Source organism: Neofelis nebulosa, chromosome 14, assembly GCF_028018385.1.
Source record: "Neofelis nebulosa isolate mNeoNeb1 chromosome 14, mNeoNeb1.pri, whole genome shotgun sequence".
Taxonomy (NCBI): domain Eukaryota; kingdom Metazoa; phylum Chordata; class Mammalia; order Carnivora; family Felidae; genus Neofelis; species Neofelis nebulosa.
In genome coordinates, this window is record NC_080795.1 from 76,972,654 (window position 1) to 76,998,224 (window position 25,571).

General features: G+C 40.9%; 1 long non-coding RNA gene across 1 annotated transcript; it reads left to right on the forward strand.

Annotated features, from left to right (window-relative positions):
• Nucleotides 1-3,657: 3,657 nt before the first annotated feature.
• On the forward strand, nt 3,658-15,341 carry LOC131495103 (uncharacterized). Its single transcript, XR_009253766.1, has 3 exons — nt 3,658-3,741; nt 13,890-13,977; nt 15,237-15,341. It is a non-coding gene; the product is annotated as an uncharacterized LOC131495103 (long non-coding RNA).
• The last annotated feature ends 10,230 nt before the right edge of the window (nt 15,342-25,571 follow it).

Here is a 25,571-nt window from a genome sequence, read left to right on the forward strand (position 1 = left end):
GCCTCAGCTTCGTAATGTATTTATTTGTACATTCATTAATCACAGGGCTAATTGATGTATTTATTCATTTTTCTTTATCTATCCATCCACCCAAACATGAATCCACTCAATAAGCAGCTGCAAAATATCCTTCTGCATTGGAATTGGAAAAGTGCTTGATCCAAAGCAAATACGTAGGAAGAAGGTCTAATCACTTAACCTCTGCGTCTGAGTTTCCTCATCTGCGAAATGGAGCTGATACCTACGTCATAGGATGCTGTGAGAGCTAAAAGCCTGTAAATGTATAGAAGTCACTTAGAACAGAGCTTGGAAAGTCATAAGCACTCAACAGAAAGCCCAGAACATTGGCAAATAATTATCTTTGTTTTATAGATGAAGAATCTGGCTAGAGTGCTTAAGGAATTGCCAAGACACAGCCTTAGGGTAGGCAATCTGACCTAAAGGGACGGAATTCCAGATCAGATTATTTTCCCTTTATATATAGCCTGGATCAATGTATTTGGAAGTATTCCTCTTTTTGATACTACAACTGTAATTGCACCAACGTGCTTTGTTAATAGTGCTTAATTTATTTCTAGCTTTTAAATTCATATGACTTTTACTTATTAAGTATGCTCATTTACATCACAGGGTGTTTTTTTTTTTTTGACTATATGTATGTTAACAATTCACATTTTAAAGCACTTTGGAATGTAGTTATAAAGAGTATGCATCTTTAAATAATAGTGAATATGTATCTCTATGTGCATATATGTGCATGTGTGTGTACTTAGCATCTTAGAAACTTTCTGGTGCCACAGTGACCACCTCATTTCGTGTGCGGTTATGCTGAGTGGAGAAGTAGTTAAATATATTCAGAGGTTCTGTAAACCATAAAATCCTGAGTTTTCACCCCTTGTCTTACTTTCTGGTTTGTGATTTATGGCACCACGGTAGAGGCGTGATTTCCATTAATAGACACATGTTGGGGGCAAGTTAGTGTCACTGCATTCTTTTGGGCTTGGCCATGAGATTTTCCAGAACGTCGTAAGTCAGGTAATTCGAATCCTGACTCTTAACAGGGCAATCCTGGGCAAGTTACTTAGTACCTCTGAGCATCTGGTTTTTTGGTTTGTTTGTTTCTGTTGTCTTGTAAAACTTGGATGAAGTTATCATTCCCAGTATAGGGGTGTTACAAGGCTTAAATTAGGATATGTTTGTAAGGTGCTCAACGTCTCAGAAAAATCTCTGAGTTCACTGCTTTCCCGTTTCCCAGTGCACCTTGCGTATAATTCAGAGGTGTGGATGCTTCTGGTGCCATTTCTTACCGGCTCCACTTGTACGCACACCTCTCTGGCTTCAGGCCACGCTCAAAGACCTCCTCTCCCTGTGGCTCTCACTAATGCCTTGTTCCAGCACCAGATTTATAACGTCTTATCTATGTTCCCAGAATGCTTCCCATGTGTCTCTCTCCTGTTAAATCTTCCTCTGGATCTCCACACTGCAAGCTGCTCAAGGGCAGAGGTTGGGTTCATCTCTGTTACACTAGAGAGCGTAAGTGAAGCTCAATGCGTTTTGTGTTATTGATAATCTATATTGAATATTACTACAGATGACCATCTCATCCAGGGCACAAAGTGTGTTGCCGCTAACGTGCACAAAGCGGGGCACGGACTCCAGAGACGCAGAATGCTTGTCTTTATTCCCTCACCTCCCAACCCGGAATTTTTTTATTTTAGTGTTATTTTTTCCTTTAAGATTTCTGCAATTTTCTCCGACTACGTATGGCACACACGCACAAATAATCACCGACCTAGTCTTGCTTTTGTTTTCTTATCCTCTGTTAAACGGTTAAATGATTGTCTATTTTGAGTACTGATATACAGCTGTTTCCATAGATACTTACCCGTCATAGCTAATTAGCTGAGCCTGTTTTCTGAAGCCATGTGAATGACATTTTTGAAACAGCTTTTACTCAATTAGGACATTTTTCTTATTTCTCTTTGGAAATGTTCATAAACGCTACACGATGCTTCGGTAGATAAAATGCCATAGGACCAGGTAATCTGGGGTTCCTCCGTGGGGCCATTTCTGTCCGTTACTCCACCTGGACGTTCTTTTTCTCTGCTTAATGAACAGAGCAGAACTCTTCAATGACAATGCACCCTTGAAAACCACCTTTTAGTTTAAAAAAGTGTTTGGGACTCTATTACTTCACTAAAACTTTATTTATTTATTTATTTATTTATTTATTTATTTATTTTTACTTCACTAAAGCTTTATAAAGAGCTAGGGGACATCAGTATAACCACTGTCCTCATTGTACAGACTGGGACCATGGCGCTCCCCCAAGCAGAATCATGGTGCATTACCTCGAAGCCTTGATGCTTGAGTGTGGGTGCCCAACTGGCACACCCCTCTGAATCCCTTCACTTAGTCAAGTTTATGCAGGTTTATGCGGGTCCCCCTGACCCATCCTATGTTTGGTATTATTTCTTCTCTCCTGTTTGGAACAAATTCAGAGCAGTCACCACTTTGTACCCTGCATTATCATTCACACACCTGTTTTCCATAAATTACAAGAGTCAAACCGAAGCCTTCTCTAGTCCGTTCATTGAAAGCATAGTTATTGACCATCTACTTATCTGGCAGATAACAATGGATAGACACAATCCCTGCCTTTAAGTCATCAGTTTGCCCTTGTGTTCCCCCAATGCTTGGTATAATGCTTGTTAATGGTAGAAACTCAAAAACTATTTCTGGAAACAGTGATATTTGTAGACTGCATCATCTAAGTCAGCATTTGGTCAAATTCTCCATCCTTTGCTTTCCATTGACTCCATTCCAGTTGGAATTAACACCTTGCTTCTCCTCTTGTTAAGGCTACCCACCCTCTTCGGTCATGAGAGTCTCCTCTTGTTGTCCAAACACTAATGACACTTAACTTGCTCTCAGGGTAAATTTCTGGAATTGAGATGAACATTTATATATTTAAAAATTATATATAATGGCAAAAGCTCCCCTCGCCTCACACTCAGGTTTAATGCTCACGCTATGAAGTAGATTCCACCACAGTATCCATTTTAAGGATGAGGAAACTGAGGATCAGAAAGGTGGAATAGTGTGACCGAGTTCACATAGTGATTGACAGAACCAGAGGGTGAAATTTCCTTTTGCTGACACCCAAAGCAATGGTCTTAAACCTCAGCACCCAATGCACCCATACCAGAACTCTGGGCTTCACATCTCTTATTCTGGGGAAAAAAGAACAAACAAATAAACAAACATATCTTATTGGTTGTTTTTTTTTTTTGATTTTTTTTTTCAACGTTTTTTATCTATTTTTGGGACAGAGAGAGACAGGGCATGAACGGGGGAGGGGCAGAGAGAGAGGGAGACACAGAATCGGAAACAGGCTCCAGGCTCCGAGCCATCAGCCCAGAGCCTGACGCGGGGCTCGAACTCACGGACCGCGAGATCGTGACCTGGCTGAAGTCGGACGCTTAACCGACTGCGCCACCCAGGCGCCCCCATATCTTATTGTTTTGAAGGTGAGAGCAAAACACCTCCGGGGACACCTTTATATATGGTTCCTTCTCTGGAACCACCTACTCTGGAAGTCACAAAGCCAATGGATTCCTTGAGCCTGGGAATTCCTAAAGTCACATTGGTTCACGTCTCTTTTTCTTTCCCATTGAAATATGCCTGTATTGGAAAGAGGTGCCTTCATGGGGAGGTAGATAGCATGCTTAAGAGAAAAAGGTATGTGGTTCTAAACATGTCTTGAACAACACTCTCAAAGGTAAAGAAGTGAGTGTGAGGTCAGCTGAGATCAGACACCATCTCTGAACATCAGACACCATGAATGTCAAATCTTCATAAGACCTCATTGTTACTTCGTACTTAAATCATTATCCAGTGGTGCCTAAAGGCACTTGCCCTGAGTTGGTAGCTGGTATTGTTTAAAAAAATATTTGTAGCCAGATTCTAGCCACTTTTTTATGAAATAAAAGGAAGAACTGATAAAAAGGAAGCACAGGGGTCTCCCTTTTGTAAAAGAGTGCTCCAGCCCTTCCTCTCCTTTGGGCTGGCCATAAGCATTTTCCCTGTACTTGTTCATTTCCTTGGGCATGCCTCTCCCTGAATGCATTTCCACCCTTGTGTATCATTTTGTATTTGTGATTCCACCCTCCTCCCCCCCACCCCCACTGTATTGTCATCACGTAGTGTAGGGGTAGTTATTCAATTAACAAGTCTGGTGTGTTACACAGGATGTGGTTTAAAGTCACTTCCCAACAAACTTTTGCTGAGTGCAGAGACATATTCATATACTACTGGAAGAGATAAGCAAGAGATACATAACAATCTCCAGTTCGATGTGTTATGGTAAAAAAAAAATGCTAATGCAAGGAGTAAAAATACCAAAAATAACAATGAGTATTAAATGGCCAAGAATTGTCAGAAATCATTATTTTAAGGTTTGGGGGATTTTTCTCACTGTAGGTATGGGAAGACTTCTCTCTGACAAAAACAGAAGCCACACAGTTCTACAAAGAAAAGTGATGAGCTAAAAATTACCAGTCACCTGTTGAGGATTGATGGGGTTCAGTGGGGCTAGTGCCCCCGATGGCTGAGCCTGAAGTCCATTTTTTGAGCCCAGAGAGCAAAGCCAACAAGTTTACTACTTTGTTTTTCTGCTGATTCTGGGAAATTTAAAGAAAAACTTGAGTTCCTTCTTCTGTAGTCCTGACCACTTGGCCTATTCCTGTGTGAGTAACGAGCCTCTGAGGTACTTGTATTCACTTGTGGGGAGCATTTTGAAATCCAATACCTTAGAAGGGAAAGGCCAAGTCTGCCCCTTAACAGGCAACATGCCAAAGCCACCACCGCCATCAGGTACTATGGCCATGCTTTACCATCAGACCTGTGAGTGAGGCTGCACATTTTTCTATTCAAGCAGTGGCCCTTGTATTTTCAATGGTGCACGCAAAGCTGCATGGGCGTGGGAGATGCTTGAGCCATGCCAGCTCTGTGCCTCTCTGCCTCGGCCCCTGAGGAACCTGGGAAGTCCATGGCTATGTTGAGCATAATTTGGAAACCATCACAATGTGTCTCCTTCATTTTTCTTTGGCATTCTGTATGGCCCCGTGGATTTGCCTGGAAAATAAGTACTGGTCAAAATCCAAGATTTACGGAGTTCAGCTGTGCGTGGCCTGAGTCCATTCCAATTAACTGTTCTTTTTTTGATAAGTTCATTGTTTAGTAGATTGCATTGGAAAAAAGTATGAAATAGCACAAAGAAGCCACATGTTAAAATAACCTAATATACATATAACACAAATAGGCCAAAACAGAGAGGAAACGATGCATGAACAATCCCTTAGAAATTGGACTTTGCAGATGGAATATAATAATCTAGTTCTCCTTGTTGAAGTATTTATTGGAGGTGCCTTTGCATTCATTAATGGAAGGTTAGAAAAACAGGTGATGTACTAGAAAGATCTCAGACTTCAGGACTGGTCGTTGTTTTGAATCTTTGTTCTGCCATTGATCAGATGTGATTTGGGCAAGATTGTGTTTGTGGTTTGATTCATATATCCTCAGTTTTCTCACTGTAAATTGAGAGTGCAATCTAGAATAGAATGTTTGTCTACTTAACATCCTTCCTTTGACAACACTCCTACCATATCCATTTGGTCCTGATAGAGCTGTCCTTAAACACCATCCTTGACACCATTACAGGATGGGCATTTGAGCTCATCGCCTTGATCATGAGAAAGTGTGAAAACAAAGTCACTGGCTCCAAGCAGGGGCAATGAGTGTCCTCCCCGAGGTTGGTCTGTGGACACTGGCAAAGAAAAATTTCTTTAATTTTGGATCATGAGTCATAGGATCTTGGGACTCCAGCAATGATGTTTCTTCTACGGGGAAGAGCTTGCCTAATGACAAAGCCACCACAAGCGGATCAAAGGCAGGAATATCGAAAGGGAAAGCAAAAGTTTAAAACAAAATTCGAAACCTCATTTGAACTTCTGAGTCTAGCCCTGCCTGCCTGTGCTCCCAACCTTGTACTTCACAGTCAGTGTTTCACAACATCATGTCTTTTGTGAGCTAAAATTGAGATTCTGTCATTGACGATGGCAGAGTTCCAAAAAAACACCTAACTTTCAGATTATTTTAGGAATTAAAGGTTTAACACATGAAACTCAAGGGATAGAGTAATCATTCCAAAACTAGAAGTCCTTTTAATTGTTTCTTTACTTTTTGTAATTTAAATTTAAGTTAGTTAACACACAGTGTAGTCTTGGCTTCAGGAGTAGTAGAACCCGGTGATTCACCTCTTAACATATAAAACCCAGTGCTCAGCCCAACAAGTGCCCTCCTCAATGCCCATCACCCATTTAGCCCATCCCCCCACCCAACTCCCCTCCAGCAACCCTCAGTTTATTCTCTGTATTTAAGAGTCTTTTATGGTTTGCCTCCCTCTCTATTTTTATCTTCTTTTTCCTTCCCTTCCCCGTGTTCATCTGTTGAGTTTCTCCAATTCCACATATGAGTGAAATCGTGATACTTGTCTTTCTCTGACTGAGTTATTTTGCTTCGCATAACACACTCTGGTTCCATCTACATTGTTGAAAATGGCAACATTTCATTCTTTTTCATCGCCAAGCAGTATATCCATTACATCCATTGTGTATGTGTGTGTGTGCATGTATACGTGTGTGTGTGTGTGTGTGTGTGTGTATATCTTGTTTATCCATTCAACAGTTGATGGACATTTGGATTCTTTCCATAATTTAACTATTATTGATAGCACTGCTGTAAACATTGGGGTGCATGTGCCCCTTTGAATAATTATTTCTTTAGATCAATGAAATGGGGTACTAACTTGGCCAATTTGCCCTGGAAGAACCTTGATGGTTTTTTTTTTCTTTTGTTTGTTGCCATTGTTAATCCTCAAGACCCATTGAAATGGGTGTATCCTAAAGGCTACTCACACACTGAGATGTATTTTTAAATTTTCACATTAAGTGTATTTACCAGAACTTACAAATAAATTGGGATGCTTAAATTTCTGTTCATATTGTATTATGCTAATAAAAAGAGTTCCCTTAAATGGGAGCAGGAGGCTTATGTACTTAATAATAGCGCTAATAATGTCCTTGTTTATAATAGTTTTAAGCTCCTTTAATGAGGACGGGGAAGAACTACTATGTATTAAGTGTACATTTCATTTCAGGAAATTGAGTGTTAATAAACGCATTATCTCCTTTGGATCTCTCTCCAACTATGCAAAGTCAGGCTTCCCATTCTTAATACACCAGTGAGTAAACTGAGTCCGAGAGATTTTAAATACTTTCACTAAGCTGATGGAAATTCAGAGAGATGGAATTGATATTCAAACCTAATTATGTCTTCCCCCAAGTCTCTGTTCTTTCTCTCGTGCCAAAGTGTTTCCCCAAAGAACAAAAAGAAGTACCTACTGGGAAATTAAGAAGCGCTAATGTTCTTCCAGAACAGGATTTTGGAAACAAGCTTTAGGTTCTACGCGGATGTCCAGGGCAAATTTGCTGTGGGATCCTTGCATTTAGCTCCGCCAACCCTTGCCTTGGAGTGTCTGCATCAGCTGTTCCCTCTGGCTAAAATGTTTTTCCTGCCAGCCTTCTCAGAAAGCAGGGATGACTCCTTCTTACATTCTTTTTTTTTTTTTTTTTTTTTTTTTTTTTAACATTTTTTATTTATTTTTGGGACAGAGAGAGACAGAGCATGAATGGGGGAGGGGCAGAGAGAGAGGGAGACACAGAATCGGAAACAGGCTCCAGGCTCCGAGCCATCAGCCCAGAGCCTGACGCGGGGCTCGAACTCAGACCGCGAGATCGTGACCTGGCTGAAGTCGGACGCCTAACCGACTGCGCCACCCAGGCGCCCCTCCTTCTTACATTCTTATCTCAGCTCAGAGGCCACCGGTTCCGAGAGGCCTTCCTTAACCATCCACCCCAAACTAGTGTCCCCTTCCCTCTGTCTCTTTCTGCTGTTTTATTCTCCTCATAGAACTTATCACTCACCAATTTTTTTTTGTTTGCTCACATCCCTCTCTCTTCCACTAAAACCTTGTCTTCACAGCCAGAGGGAAATTTCCTCCTTTTCTGCCTTCGATTCTCCATATCTTTCTAGAGCACCTGCTATGTAGAATGGATACAATACATGTCTGTTCCATGTTGAACAAAACACTTGTGTGGTGAAGATTCAGTGAGACAAAATGCAATCCAGACGTTATTATTCCCCTTTCTGGTGCCTCATGTTTAAACTTGAAGATCCAATTGGCTTTATTTTTTTTCAATGTATGAAATTTATTGTCAAATCGGTTTCCATACAACACCCAGTGCTCATCCCAAAAGACGCCCTGCTCAATACCCATCACCCACCCTCCCCTCCCTCCCACCCCCCATCAACCCTCAGTTTGTTCTCAGTTTTTAACAGTCTCTTATGCTTTGGCTCTCTCCCACTCTATTATTCCCCTCTTCTGGTTCCTCATCCACGGGGTGTAGATATACGATGCGAGCCATCCATCCATCCATCTCCCTTCACCCACTCAGTGCATTGGGAAATGGCAGAGTGTGCTGGGACAGGTAGGCAGATCGGTCTTTGAAACCCTTCCTCTGAGCTATGTAGTCTCAAAGAGAAATAGCCATCCTACAGTCTTCAGGGAGGACGTAGCAAAAGCAAGGCCATTTGGACCATTAAAACTGAGCAGACCTCCGGTCAGAGCCACTCAGTTAAAACTGGGAGACTGGCTGGGGGGCAGGAACAGGGTGTGCCCGGATCCTGAGGGCTGGCTAGGCTAAGTATCCCATTCAAGGCCGTTCAAAGCAGGGAGAAGAGGTAGGTTACCCCACTCAGGGTCACCAAGGAGAGGCAGAATCAGCAGGCAGGGAGAAGAGAAGGAACCCTCGGATCTGAGAGAGCAGGGTGAGAGGAGGAGTATGAGACGTAACAAGGGCCAGGAAGCTGCTCCAGACCCTGAGCTACAGCTGAGTAGGTTGTAAACAACCTACAGCGTGTCCTGAGTGAAAGGCTATAGCCCTGGCACAATTTGGTGACTATGTAGAACTTGGCTTGTGCTGGGCAGAGGTCAAGGGATAGAGGCAGGCGGGTTCTGACTTTCACATGTAACCTGTTTTGCCCTGGAGAGAAATATGTGCTGGGTTGGGAACCAGCATTTTGGTCAGCATTCTGTACAAACCGAGAACTCTATTACCCTGGATCTCTCTTTCTGTCTCTCTCACACCCTCCACCTCAATGTTATCATTAGTTAGCAAGCTCAACCTTGCAAAAATGCCCACTTGCTTTTCCAAATCTCCACTGCCTCGGCCAGCCCTGCCCTCCCGGGTTGCTGCAAAAAATCTGTCAGCTCACATTTCCTCGCCTCCAATAACAGCCTCCAACTATCCTGTTTCCAGAGTGATATTCTTTAGAAATTTTGACCTTATTCTTCCTGTCTCTGCATAAATGCCTTCAATGGCTTACCACTGCCCACAGGATAAAAACTAAGCCTCTTAACTTTGGCAAAAAAAAAAAATGTCCTTTATGATCCTTGATGGCCAGGCTCCTCCCACATATGCTATGGCTCTCTCCCTGCTGAATAATAACATGGTTGTGTTTCTGAAAGCTCTCTCCTTTATGATTTCCCAAGAACTATTTCTTCTCTGGGATATTAACTCTTCTCCACTCTCTACCTGGTACATTTCTGGCACCCATTGGGCTCTGTACAGTTATCACTTCCTCTCTGGCATCTTTCTTGAAGACCTTCCCTTACTTACTCTGGGGTAGGGGACCCTGATTGGTCTTTGCAGAGCCCCCTGCTAATACCTCTGTCATAACTCTTAGCTTTTTCTCCTATAAGTGCTTTTTGCCGGGTCTCTAGACCTCATGAGACTATTGTCTACAGCTGCCAAGAAGAAAGGGTTCAAAAGCATGTGGTTGGAGAAATGAGTGTTTATTCTGCTTGAGAAGGCAGGAAGATGGGGAGGCTACGGGCGTCAGGAAGCTCCCCATTTCAAAGAGTTCTCCACTGGGCACTCAAGTGGTTACCATGGAGAAAGGCTACTCTGAAATCCCACACTAGGAGTTTCATTAATTTGGTTTCCTTCATTTTATTAGTTGTGAGCCATGAGCCTCCAAAGAGTTTGTCTTCCAACTGCTGGTGAAGGGTTGTGATGGGCAGGAGCATTTGTGCAAGCATGCACGGCAGTGCACCACCCTTAACCGACAAAACCTTGTTATGAAAAACATGTCACCCGAAACAGCAAGCTCTGGGACAGTTGACTACATTCACACACAAGCCCCTTATCTCACTCTGGAGTGGAAACACACAATTTGGGGCTGTCAGAGGTCTTTGAACCACACTGTAACTTCTTCTGACTGAGTGTAGGAGACCGGGCAGGATATTAGGAGGAGTCAGTTTTTAACCTGCTATGACAGCTTGGCACAAATCATAAGACTGTCATTTGTTTATTTATTTTTTTCCCATGGCCCAGATTAATATCTACCTCTGGCCTTAAAAACAGTGGAAAAAATACAAGGGCTCTGACTAAAATAAAATAAAAAAAAAACAAAAAACAAGTTTCAGCCAGTCCACCCCTCCTTGTCTTTGTGACCTTGGCCACCTCCTTTCTCCCCTTTTTACATTCAAAGGACTGATTAATCCCTGTTCTGTGTTCCTTCCTGGCATTTGTGAAGATTAAATGTGATAAGGGTTGGAAAAGAGCTCAGAGCACTGTAAATTGATGTACAAATGGAAGGGATTAAGGGATTAGCTTCAGTTCCGTAAAGATTTTCTCTTTTCTAGAACAACCCACTCAACGTCAGTCCCTGTGACACCCACACACATAACAGCTGCCCCAAGCTTGTGCCTTAAGGCTCTTCCCTTTCTCTCTGAGTGGTTTTTCTCAAGCTGCCTCCGACACTACCCTTCCTCCACACATAGAGATCATTCTCCAACATGACTGTAGGGAAACTGTATTATGTCACAGGTTTCTCATTCCTGGGGATAGCTGTGTGATGAGAAGTGCATGTGTGTTTATTGGCTGGTTATTTGGATTGTTGAGCAGAAGAAGAAACCCAAGAAGGAGAAGTCTAAGGGAAATAAAAGCTGCTCTCCAATTCTTCTTTCCTGGGATTGTTTATACACATAAGGCTCATCTCTTCTTTAAACGATGGTTATTAATGGAAAAAAGAGTCTCTTTAACAAATGGTGCTGGGAGAACTGGATAGCAACATGCAGAAGGTTGAAACTAGACCACTTTCTCACACCATTCACAAAAATAAACTCAAAATGGATAAAGGACCTGAATGTGAGACAGGAAACCATCAAAACCCTAGAGGAGAAAGCAGGAAAAGACCTCTCTGACCTCAGCCGTAGCAATCTCTTACTCGACACGTCCCCAAAGGCAAGGGAATTAAAAGCAAAAATGAATTACTGGGACCTTATGAAGATAAAAAGCTTCTGCACAGCAAAGGAAACAACCAACAAAACTAAAAGGCAACCAACGGAATGGGAAAAGATATTTGCAAATGACATATCGGACAAAGGGCTAGTATCCAAAATCTATAAAGAGCTCACCAAACTCCACACCCGAAAAACAAATAACCCAGTGAAGAAATGGGCAGAAAACATGAATAGACACTTCTCTAAAGAAGACATCCAGATGGCCAATAGGCACATGAAAAGATGCTCAACGTCGCTCCTCATCAGGGAAATACAAATCAAAACCACACTCAGATATCACCTCACGCCAGTCAGAGTGGCCAAAATGAACACATCAGGAGACTATAGATGCTGGAGAGGATGTGGAGAAACGGGAACCCTCTTGCACTGTTGGTGGGGATACAAATTGGTGCAGCCGCTCTGGAAAACAGTGTAGAGGTTCCTCAAAAAATTAAAAATAGACCTACCCTATGACCCAGCAATAGCACTGCTAGGAATTTACCCAAGGGATACAGGAGTACTGATGCATAGGGGCACTTGTACCCCAATGTTTATAGCAGCACTCTCAAATTATGGAAAGCGCCTAAATGTCCATCAACTGATGAATGGATGAAGAAATTGTGGTTTATATACACAATGGAGTACTACATGGCAATGAGAAAGAACGAAATATGGCCCTTTGTAGCAACGTGGATGGGACTGGAGCGATTTTATTCTTCATATGTTTTCAATTTAACTCCCATGGAGTTGACATGCATTGATTGAAAAGCAGATCCCAGGGAAGAACTCATTTTGTGATTCTGTGTGACTTTATATTCTATCTGCTACAGTTGGGCAGGATGGGAAGGCTGGACGTGGAAGACGAGGTGGGAGGAGAAAAGATATTTGAAAGCAGCAGATAGGAAATCAACAAAATGACAAGGTACGGTAGTTATTGGATGAGCATTCCGGGCAGTAGTCAGCCAAGAAAATGATTTTTTTATTCGTGAAATCCCAGGGAGGGTAATTAAACTCCTCCCACTACAGCTCCATTACGTTTCACCGAGGCTATTGTAACGTGCTGGCATTCAAGGGGAGCCACGCTTGTTGAATTTTATCATTTTCAGAATAGCTATGGGGGACAAAAATAATTAAAGGCCTATGTAGACCAAATGCACCCTCAAAACACTAGCATTTTATTCAATGCTAGACCCAATTGATGCGCGCTATAAATAAATATAATATTGGTGTTGGAATTATGTAGTTTCTGCCTTTATCAAAGAGCGCAGTCAGCTGTCAGGGAGGAGAAAGGTAAATAGTGTATGACCCACATTTACGTAATTCTCACACATTACGTTTCAATAACAAAGACTTGACCTAAATTTATTGAAGCCTCCATAGACAAGTACTTATTACATAAACATTTATTGTGTATATATGGACAGCATTCACACTCAATATATGCTGAAGTGGTATTTCAAAGGTACTGGTAAATATCTGTCGACCGTCTCCGTAAGTCACAAGTTGGCTGGTATTTTATCGAGCAGAATGTAGTTCATCCCGTAGCCCGGGTTCAGTGCATATTTTGAACTCTTCTTACCTTTCAAACATCCCAAGTAAGAAACAACTGGACACAAGTGAGCCAGTGCTGCTGGTATTCGTCACGCCCCGGTTTACACTGCACAGGCGAACGGTCTCTCGGTGGGCTGGGGGCTCGCCCAGTGAGGATGCGGCCACTCTCTGCCTGGGACTCAGAAGATAGACCAAGTTTCACCACGTCACCAGGGATGTGACGGTCCGGTCACAAGGTTTCTTTAGCCTTTAGTTTCTTAATAGGTATAATGAGTAAAATCATGGCCTCACAAAGCTGTCAGGAGGATGGTAAGAAATATTTTTAAGGTGCTTTTTCTTGTTCTATGAACATGACCGAACCCACCGATTTAAAGCTCTGACAAATCTAACACGCAAACTGTCTTACACACCTGTACGTGCTTGATAGAAGTTTCCCTATGTCACCCTCGCAGATACGCAGAGAGATAGGTGTCCTGTTTCTCATATATCAAAGAGGAAAATGAAGATTAAGAAAATTAAACCAAGGGGCACCCGGTGGGCTCAGTCAGTTCGGCGTGCAATTCTTGATTTCGGCTCAGCTGACGATCTCAAAGTTTCATGAATTCGAGTCCCGAGTTGGGGTCTGTGCTGACCGTGCAGAGCCTGCTTGTGATTCCCTCTCTCTTTCTTTCTATCTGCCCTTCCCCTGCTCCTGGTGTCTCTGTCTCTCTCAGAATAAATAAACTTAGAAAAAAAAGGTGAAGCAATTTATTCACACTGCATTGCTAGCAGGAGCATATTTAAGATTTGTGCTAATGTCTTTGGGACCACAGGATATTTAGAACTTTGCCGTAAAGTTTGCCCATGATCTCTATATTCTCCATTTTCCTAGGCGGTGCATGTGATTGCCATATCACCTTCAGAGATTCTTTCTAGAAGACACGTACATGCTGTCTACATTTCAGATGGCCAAGCCAACCGTGAATCAGCTCTGCAGGGAAGCCTGCTCCCCCTGCACTGGCCTGTGATGCCTCAAGGAGGAGGCTGGGCCTGGAAGAAGAGGAACGTCTGTGCCCCCTGAAGGCTCCCTGAGAATCTTCTTTTTCACTGTCATTAGTGCCATGATCACGGTCATTGACCCGGGCATGCTAATTATGTGTTTTGGGTCAGAGAAGCAAAACAAGAATAGAAACCCAAATATGAAAAGTCACAGGTTGCATATATTTTTAAAGTCCTAGTAGTTGTTCCTTGATAATGTGAAAATTGCCATTCTGTACCTTCTCAGGGTTTGTCTGCATCATCCATGGACAACCCAGTCATGTCTACTCTTAGACAGATGTTGTCATTCTCCTCCTGTTAGGACTTGGTGGTTGGAATAGGCTATTAGGCACAATCATAATTGGTGACAGGCATAAATTGGAAACAGAATTACATACATTTGATTACTTTGTTTCATACTGTGCAGTGGCTTTTATACCTAATAATTAAGAGGTGAAAATGGGCCACCAGAGACTGGCTTTGGAAAGGTCCCACCTGCTCTCTAGCCCACCTTTCCTGGGGCCAGACTCATGGGACCAAAGGAGGTAAATTCAATAATAGCAGGTGATATTTAAATTTATAAGTCAGGAAAGTTCCAAATCAGATGTATAAACAGTATAATGGGTTTACTCTGTCTTGCAAGTCTCATCTCTAAATTGTTAACAATACTCTACAACTTGGATTGGGATAACGTTTTAGTGGGTGTACCTCCTCAGATTCCTGCTTGCCCTCCTCTGTAGGAGAACTTTTTGATTTGTTCCATACAGAGAAGGGAAACGCAATTAAGATAAGTATCAAAATCAGAGAAATATAGTATGATTGTTGGCTTCTAGAATTTGATGCAGCCAAAAATGTCATATTGTAGAATACTTAATCATATTCAGACATATGCACAATAATTCAAATTCTCCATTTGAAAAGGGATTAGATAGCACCTCTCCATATAAAATGTGGTCCACCCCTCATCTGCTAGACATCCTTCTCCACATATGTTTGGGGACCAGGACATCTAACTTGAAAAAGCCATACCTGTATGGAAGGGAAGCACAAAGTTCCTCTGTGGGTCACTGTGAGTGCTGTGTACTCTTTCTAGATTCCCTGAGCCCATATCCCTCCTCCTGGAAATAGCGTGCCACGATTTTGGTTCAAACCATAGACTGAATCTATGCTCCTAAAGTATTATCTCCAAACTTGTTCTCAGTTTTGCATCAGCAGGCCGGTTCAACATTCTATCAAGCCAGACGTTCCCAGATGGTGTGGTATGGTGCAGCCAGAGGATCCCATTATCATTTGACCCACTCTCCCAGCATCTTTTATGCAAGGTAGATTGCCTGGGTTCACAGGATATTATATGGGACCTTTTAAGCGTGGATCAGATGCTCCATAATCAGTTGAGGAGTCATGCTGCTTAAGACCCTATCTATGGTTAGGGAAGGAAAGCAAGTCTGCTTCTGGAGTATGGCTCTATTACTGTGTGAACAAACTGCTGGTTCTTTCAGGATGGGAGGGGTCCCTCAGTGTGTCCAGTTGTCACCAAGAGTTTTCAGGGTCTCTTTAAGAAATTGGTCTATTTAGGGGCACCTGGGTGGCTCAGTCAATTAAGAGTCTGACTCGGTTTTGGCTCAGGTCTCAAATGATCTCATGGTTCGTGAGTTCACGCCTCACATCAGGCTCTCTTCTCAGTGCAAAGCCTGCTTCAGATCCTGGGTCTTCCTCTCTCTCTGCTCCCCCCCCCACCACCAAATAAATAAATAAACATTAAAAAAAATTGGTCTTATTCAGACCTTAGCATTTGTTTCTCCTGCTCATAGTTTTCATATTGGGTAGCAGGAATAGCCCAATCTCAGTGAGTGAACCTTTGTTATTGGACTCATGAATAGTGTTCATCTGTGCCACTGAAGACACCCTATCCATGTGCCTGCTGCGACGACTTTTGGGTAGCCAATGACAGAGGCTAGCTGATATCAGCTGGCTGAGCCCTTTTGTTACTCGGCTGGAGCTTTTCTCTTGGTAAATGCTCTCTGATGGACATAGTGGGTGAGACTAAGAGCTTCACATTTTATTATTCCTCCTATACATCCATCCCCGATTTCCTCATCATCAGAATTCCAATCTTTTCCTCTTGAAGCCCATGAACAGGTAGCCAGACCATTCACTACTGCCCCTGACTCCTTATTTATTCTAATTTAGAGCTACTTCTTTTTCTATACACATTGGTTGACCACACGTACCTCTCGAAGTTCTCTGCCCATTTGGAGGACATTCCCACAACATTATCTTTATCTCCAAGACCATCTCTGATTGAGGTGGTTGGGATACTGCTCTGTATTTTGAACTTGCATTTCTCTACTGAACCCAGCCATAAGCTTAGGTTTTTCTTCTTAAGCCAGCTGTTTATCTAGAATCTCCCCATATGACCATAGCAGATACCTGAGATGTCTCCTGTATACTTGTGTGACAGTTTTTTTTTTTTTTAATTTTTTTTTTTTTCAACATTTTTTATTTATTTTTGGGACAGAGAGAGACAGAGCATGAACGGGGGAGGGGCAGAGAGAGAGGGAGACACAGAATCGGAAACAGGCTCCAGGCTCCGAGCCATCAGCCCAGAGCCTGACGCGGGGCTCGAACTCACGGACCGCGAGATCGTGACCTGGCTGAAGTCGGACGCTTAACCGACTGCGCCACCCAGGCGCCCCTACTTGTGTGACAGTTTTATTTCCAGTTTATTTCCTTTAAAAGAAAACTGCTGGGTTGAACTTGATTAGCTTTCATTAAAACATAACCCAAAGTTGTTCTACCAATTTACACTAGCATTACAGAATATTAGTGTTTCTGTTTTCCTACGTCACAGTCAATACTTTCATTATTAAATCTTGAAATTTTCCCCATTAGTTGAGAAGTGATATATCCAAGCTGTGTTAATTTACATTTTTTAACTGTTAGCAAAGTTAAGAATCTTCTCATTTTTTATTTTCTCCTAATATTTTTAATATTCTAATTTTTCTAGTATTGTAACTCTATTCATTCATCAGTTGCTGGCTTATTCTTTCCTTGTTTGCAGTGGGTTGTTTACTTTGAGAATTTTGATTTGTAGGATTTCTTCGTATATTCTATATACTAGTCTGATATATCTATGTATGTGTATTTACATGCATTATCTACTCTCATACTATGAATTGTATTTTAATTTTGCTTACTTAAATAAGATTTTTGTCACACATAATTGCTTAATTTTAATTAATGCAACTTTATCAAACTATATTTTAAATTTTATCTTTTTGTCTTTATATCATAAATTCTACCAAATACTGTTGACCAAAAGGAATTTTAATGCTTAAAATTCGTTTCTTCTATATTGGTTTTCTTCCACCTGCTGTCTATGTATATAGCTACAACATGTCTGTATCTATATCCCGATCCTTGTCCAAATCCATCCATATGTGATATGTGTATATGACTTTAATATTAGATAAGGATCTAGCTTATTTTTTGATGTATAGATGACAAATAGTCTCTTCACCATTGCACTGTCATCTTTGTTTTGTCATATATCAAATATGTCTCAAAAAGACACACACGTGCACACACACTTTTTATTATGGTTCTTTATCATGTTTCTCATTGTGTGTGTGTGTGCGTGTGTGTGTGTGCGCATGTGTGTGTTTTATATCCCTACTCCAGTCTCCTACTGTTTTTTATTTCTGTATCTTTATAATGTATTTAAGTTTCAATAAACTGAGTTTCCTTCTCTTTCACTCCATCTTACAATTTGATGTGGCTGTTCTTGAATTTGCATCTTTCTGCATTTATGTATTAACTTGTTATGTCACCCAAAACCACATTGGTTTTGATTAAAGACAAATTGGAAGCAGTCTCAACACCTTTACAATATTGACTGTCTTCTTTCAAAGCATGAAATCTATTTTAATAATTTAGATCTTTTTGTATGCCTACTCTGTTCACAAGGATAATTTACTTCAATCAATTATTCCTGGTGTTTAGAACATTATAGGTACTTTATTGTGACCCTATCTCTAGGAAACTTGATCTTCTTAATTCTAATAATTTAAAGATTGTCATTTTCTATGTATTGTCATATTGGTTGTCAATTTATCACAATGCCAATTTGACTTTTTCCCTTTTGGTCCTTATATGATTTCTTCTTCCTGTTTCTGGTCTTACTACTGACAGGCATCGCCAGTACCCTGAGGGTAAGCATTGTGTGCTGGTATCTGGCTTTAAAGAAAAACTTTTAATATTCTCTATAAGACATTATTAATGTAATTCACTAATTTCTGTATTTTGATCTTACTTCCATTCCAATATACACATTTAAGTCTGCATGCTTTCATTTTTAAAGTAGTGTTTACATGTTCACTCAATTTGAAATAATGTGAAGTTTCTATTATGACTGCTTTATCAACCCAGAGCTTAGAAAATTAGGGTTTTTTAAGATCCATTTTGCTCTAAATTAACCTTAAACACAATGTCATTTTTGTATCATCTATACCAAATCATTTATACCACCCATTATTTCTTGATTATTAAGGGTGCATTTGACATGTTATAAAAAAAAAAAAGCATCTCACAAAGTTAAGGTTAAGAACCACTGATGGAAATAAGACTGTGTTGCAGAATTCAGCCACTTAGAGAACCATTGCCCCAACTATCCACCCTCCTGAGAGCAAGCAGCCCAAGGAGGCTGGTTAACAAAGGACCATGCAGGTGACAGGACATGTGCTGCCATCTGAGCCATTGGCACTCATCACCACTCTCAGATGTCCTGCTCATACAGGCTTAGAAGATTTGTTTTCAGATGTTTAAATGCTTGCACATTTGGACTTTCTTTTATATTAATTTCCAATATTGCATTATGGTATGAGATTGTGTTTTTATGATATTGGCTCTTATTTATATTGACTGAGACTTGCTTTAGAGATTATAATGTGATCAAGCATTATAAATTTTTCATATTTGCTCAAAAAGAATGAATGGATGGTAACAATTAGAACACTTCTCTTGTTTAGTGTGGGATTTAAGAAACGTCCATTAGATTAAGCCTGTTACTTGCATTCTTACCTTCTAGATCGAGGGCTGGCAAATGGCCTACCGGCCAAACCGAGCCCACAGCTCAGTCTTGTTTTGTGTGGCCTGTGAGTTCAGAATGTTCTTTACATCTTTAGGTGGTTTTGTATATGAAAGAAAAGGAGAAAGATAGAGGGACAGAGGGAGAATACATTATACAGATTGTATATGGCCTGCAAATCTTACAGAAATGGTTTTACAGAAAACATTGTCATTTTTTTTCTATATCCTTAGTATTTTTTGTCTGCTTTATTTATGTATTTATTTAAATGTTTTTAAAATTTTTATTTTTGAGAGAGAGAGAGAGAGAGAGAGACAGAGCACAAGCAGGGGAGGGGCATAGAGAGAGAGGGAGACACAGAATCTGAAGCAGGTTCCTGGCTCTGAACTGTCAGCACAGAGACTGACACAGGGCTCAAACCCATGAACTGCGAGATCATGACCTGAACTGAAGTCTAACACTTAACTGACTGAGCCACCCAGGTGGCCCTTGTCTGCTTGATTTATAATTTTCTACAAAGATGTGTTAAAATCTGTCATTGAGTATTCCTTAATTAATTGAATGTCATTTTTGCTTTTACTTCTAGCATCTATGTTTTTAAGGACTCATAGGTCCAGGATTATAATATCTTTCTGGTGAATTATTCATTTTATCATTTATAAAGGTCACCTTTATCCATATTAATGCTTTCTACATTCACTTAATTAGTATCTGTCTTGCTTATATTAAAAGAAAGCTGGTATCCAAATACAGGTATCAGAGGTAATATTCTCCTAAGGGATTTTTTATTGTGGGTGTTGACGGGAAAACCTTAGATTTTGGAAATGTTACCTTGGAAAGATTTTGACTTAACCTTCCCCTGGAAGTCCCAGGGATGTTTGAGGTCTGAGATAAGTTAATTTTGTAATATATTGGTTTAAAGATACTGAGGAATTCAGACAGAGTAAAACTATCATTCCATGTAAGTTTGGGTTCTTGACAATTTCTCATGAGTGACCTTCCTTGTTTCTTTATCCCCAACCAGAGGTCGGGCTGGAGACAAACTTCATTCCCTCTTCCATTGCCTGGTAAACAGTGTTTCTCTGGTCCCTCCTTCACTTAAACATTCCATTTTTCCCAGATAGGGAATTTGTATGCAAATTACATTTTAAAATCTCTGGATTTCTCAGCCAAGTAACACATCTTCCTTCCGTGGGGTTAATGTCTCCACATCCAGCCCTTAGCACGTCCATTTCATGTACATTTCAAGCTCAGAAGACTTAAAGTTCGGCTCATCAGCTTGTAGCACTGGCTTAAGGCATCTGGGTATTCTCCCTTGCCCTTTTGGATTTTGCCTTCATTTATTTATTTAACTCTTTAAAGAATTTCTTTTATTCATTGTTTGTAAATAAGATGCAAGAAGGTCATCTCTGTTATGGCGTTAACTCATCCCACCATGTCTGCACTTGAATCCAGCATTCTCAATGCTTCGTCCCAGGAACTCTGTACATCAATATATTTGCATCCATACATTTACTAATAGGACACTTGCGCTTAGGGACGTTAGCCAACTTATCCATGGTAATACAGCCATTAAATGACAGAGGAAAAAAAACTGTGTTCTTCCCACTTGGCTATGCTGTAACTCTGATATATTATAAGAAAAGATATTGTAGTAGACTTGTGAATAAACATATAGTTAGGTGAGACTATATATGGCAGAATTTCCCAGGTTGCATGTGAAATAATTCAGACTGTTTTAAAGGGAGAAAATGGATTATAACTGAAAAATCCATTATGGAGTGACTATGTTCATCTCTCAGCCCTGATTTTTTTAGGTGTTGGCTTTGTTCTTGGGAAAGCTGATCTAATGTACTAGAAAGATGGCCATAAACAGATCTCACTCAGCATTCTATGGCTGAATAGCTAGACAAGAAAGAAAGTGCCTTTCTCAACATTTCTAGCAAATTCCAAAGTATGTCACTCATTAAGACCAGATTTGGTCATGGGCCCAGTACTGATTCATGCGAATGGGTACTTTGACTGGTGACGGTGGTGATGGCAGCACCACTGGAGGATAGGACATCTTAAAAGTTTGATTTTCAAGATTACACCGATTTTCAACATTCATCGAATGAGGAAGAGGGAAAATAGGGGATTATCTTGGAGGATGTTGAGTGGGATCAAGCCGGGAAGTGATATAAATTTCTCCTGCTATTGGCCAGAGTCAATTACACCTTCCTCCCTACAACGGGAGTTAACAATTATAGTACCTGGCTAAGCAGCTATGTCCCAGCAAACACCTCTACATCGTGGAACAGAAACGCAAATCTTTGGTGGATAAGCAGTGGTCTTTATGCAATAAGATTTGTTGAGTGAATATATAACCTCAGCACACTTTGTTCCAAATAAGATTGGGATATGAGAAACTCTGAACAAATTCTATTTCCTGTTTTTTTTTATTTAAAAAATTTTAAAGTGTATTTATTTATTTTGAGAGAGACAGAGACTGTGTGAGTGGGGAAGGGATAGAGAGAGGGAGAAAGAGAATCCCAAGCAGGCTCTGCACTATCAACACAGAGCCCAACATGGGGCTTGAACCCACAAAACCATGAGATCATGACCTGAGCCAAAACCAAGGGTCAGAAGTTTAACTGACTGAGCCACCAGGAACCCATCCTGTTTTTTATTTTGTTTTTTCCTTTTTCTTTTCTTCTTGTGCTCAGGAAAAAAAAAAGTTGTATAATATTCTTTTATGTCAAGGAAACTGGGACTCATAAAATGTCAACAAGAACAGGACACTGCCATGGTCCTTCTGAAAAATGTGAAGACTGTGTTAGGGTTGTTAGGGTCACCAATATCTTTTTGGAATTCTTTGAGGGAGCTCATAGGTTTCCTGAACCAGACACTTCTTTTTTAACATTTATTTATTTTTGAGACAGAGAGAGACAGAGCATGAACAGAGGAGGGGCAGAGAGAGAGGGAGACACAGAATCGGAAGCAGGCGGGGCTCAAGCTCACAGACCGCAAGATCGTGACCTGAGCTGAAGTCGGACGCTCAAGCGACTGAGCCACCCAGGGGCCCCATAGACACTTCTATTCTTCTATCATTGACATATTTTCCTACCTCGCGGAAGATTTCAGAAGATAAAGGAAAGAAAAGGAAGGAAATAGAAAATCAAAACATTTATTGAGCTTCTACAATGTGTCCGGCTCTGTCATATCTACAATACATAGATGATCTCCTCTGATTACCTCAATATCATGGGAATATAGTAGAAATTTGATTTACATATAAAAATAAATATAATAAAAAATGCAACAATAGTAAGAGTTAACATTTAGAAAGTTCTTACCATGGACCACTGTTTTACATAGGCATTCTCTTTTAATCTTCTGGATCATCTCATGAATTTGGAAACTTCAAGAGGTTAAGAGACATGCTCAAGATCATTCACGAAGTAAAAAGTAGAGAACAGGCAAGAACATAGGCAAGTATTTCAGCTAGTTTATGAACTAGACTTGAGATTTAGCCAAATTCCTGCCTTCTCCCACCACGCTGGCATCTTTTGTCTTCAATATCCACTTATCACTTGCATGCTCCCAAGTGGAGGAAAACCAAAGGTCGCATGGCACCCAAGTGGAATTAGTTAACTGCAGCAAGGAGAATGAAGTAGCAGGAAGGAGGCAGGAACAAAACAGGGCAGTGAGCTGGCAGGGAGGATCCCTGAGGGCTGAGCAGGGAGGAAGAGACTGCCAGCTGTGAGATACAAGGACAAAGGGCTTTTGCTCTGGGTGCTCTGTGCAATGCGGTATGGGAGCTATCAGGTGACATATGTCTTTGTTTGACTGTAATTCCACAACGTCTGTTAGAACTTGTTGGTGCCCTGGTTCCAGGGTGATAAATGCATGCAGACAGCTTACTAGGCCAGTAGCTTCTGTGTATCTAAAGGAAAAAACACACATCTTTGGGCAATGCAACACATTCACTCTCTAGTTTGGTCTTAGGGCCATATGTGGTTCTGTGTGTGTGTGTGTGTGTGTGTGTGTGTGTGTGTGTAAATCTTGCAACTCTATCAACATCTACTTAGCTGGAAAAAATGCTTTCTTATTATCAGTAATAACATTCTTTCTGAGGATTGAGAGGTTAGGTGGCTTGGCTCAATCTTATTTTTTTCAATTCTTCTATACTTTTTGACCTAAAAGAGAAAAATACTAGGACATAGTTTTTCAGTCTTTGAGGGAGACAACACTAACCTTACATTGCCCCAAGCTTTCCACTCTAGTGGTATTGCCCTTGTGAGTCTTAACATATTGTATTAGCCAGAGTTCTCTAAAGAAACAGAACCAATAGGAGATGACAGATAGACAGATAGATACATACATACATGGATAGATAGATAGATAGATAGATAAGTGTTGGCTCACACAGTTATGAAGGCCAAGAAGTCCCACCATCTTCCATCTGCAAGCTGGAAAACCGGGAAAGCCAGTGGTATAATTCAGGCTGGGTCCAAAAGCCTGAGAATTGGGGCTGACGGTTGACATCCCGATTTGAGTCAGTAGGTAGAAGAATCAGAATTGCAGCTGTCAATGCCAAGGGCAGAAGAAGATGGATGTCTCAGTTCAGGCAAAGAGAGAGTGGAGAGTAGATTTTCCCTTCCTCCTTCTTTTACTTCTATTTGGACCCTCAAAGGATCGGAAGATGCCCACCTACATTGAGGATTGTCTGCTTCACTCCATTCATCAGTTCAAATGTTCACCTCTTCTGGAATCACCCTCACAGACACACTCAGAAATAAAGCTTTACCAGGTATCTGGGTATCCTTTGCTCAGTCAAGGAGACACAGTAAAATTACCATCAAACCTATGTGGTCTCGGAGTGGCTGGGTAGTTCAGTTGGTTAAGCATCTAACTGTTGATTTTGGCTCAGGTCATGACCTCAAGGTTGTTAGATCGAGCCCTGTGTTGGGCTTCGTGCTGGGCATAGAGCTTGCTTCAGATTCTCTCTCCCTCTTCTGCTACCTCTCCCCTGCTTGTTCTCTCTCTCTCTCTCTCTCTCTCAAATAAGTACGTAAGTAAATAGAAAGAAAGAAAGAAAGAAAGAAAGAAAGAAAGAAAGAAAGAAAGAAAGGGAAAGAAAACAAAGAAACATATGTGGTCTTGGTTTGAGGTTAAACTCCACTAGCCAGGGAGAAAATGTAATTTTGTTGAATCATTATTATGTGCCAGACACTAGAATGTTTACCTTTGTTAGTCTTAAATGATCTTTCCTATAACTTTGAAAAGCCAAGAGAGTTCTTCTCATTTATATATTTGGGGAATGAGGCTCAGAGTACTTAAGTAACATGCTCTATATCATATGGCCAGTATAGGATAAAGAGGATTGAAACCAGGATTGAACCTAGCTCTCACTGCCGCAAAGGCTACAGAATGTCCATAAAGTCTATGGATTTCAAGCTTTGATGTGTTTTAGAATCATCCATTCATCCCTTTGGAAATAAAGATCTCTGAGTCCTACCCTAACCATGCTGAATCTTACTCTTTTCATAAGACACTATATTTCTTTTAGGAAAAACACATGAACAAATCAAATTTTGGCCACTAAAAACACCATATTAGGATGGTCAACTTATATGTTCTTGAAGATTCAGCCTTCAAAATTTGCATTAGTTATTTATTGCCATGTAACAAATTGACCCAAAACTTATCAGCTTCAAACAACAAGTATTGATGATTTCACATGTAACACGAGTCAAGACTCTGGGCATAACTTAATCGAGTGCCTCTGGCTCAAAGTCTTTTATGAGATTTTAGTCAAGCTGTCAAGTAAGGCTGTGGTCTCATTTGAAATCTTGATTTAGTGAAGAACATCCACTTTTTTTAAATTTTTAATGTTTATTTATTTTTGAGAGAGAGAGAGAGACAGACAGACAGAGTCTGAGCGGGGAGGGGCAGAGAGAGAGGGAGACACAGAATCTGAAGCAGGCTCCAGGCTCTGAGCTGTCAGCACAGAGCCTGACTTAAACTCACAAACCGTTGAGATCATGACCTGGGCCAAAGTCAGACTCTTAACTGACTGAGCCACCCACATACCCCAAAGAACATTCACTTCTAAGCTCACTTATATGTCTGTTTGCAGACCTTGATCTGTCATCATAAGGGCGCCTCTACAGATTCCCAAATGGCATGGAAACTGGCTTCTTCCAAAGAAAGAGATCTTTAAGAGTGAAAGAAGGTGCTTAACAAGCCACTGTCTTTAAAACCTAACCAGAAATGGTGTCCTGTTAGTTCAGCTATATTCTATTTGTTAGAAGTCAACAATTCCAACCCTTAGGCAAGGAGGGAAGGTATTTTACAAGGTCACCAACACAGGGATGATCAAGGGCCACCTTGGAGGCTGTTCACCACAACACATATCAGGGTTTCCTTTTCTGGGGCCTGTGAAGGAAGTGGGGAGGAAGGAAGGGA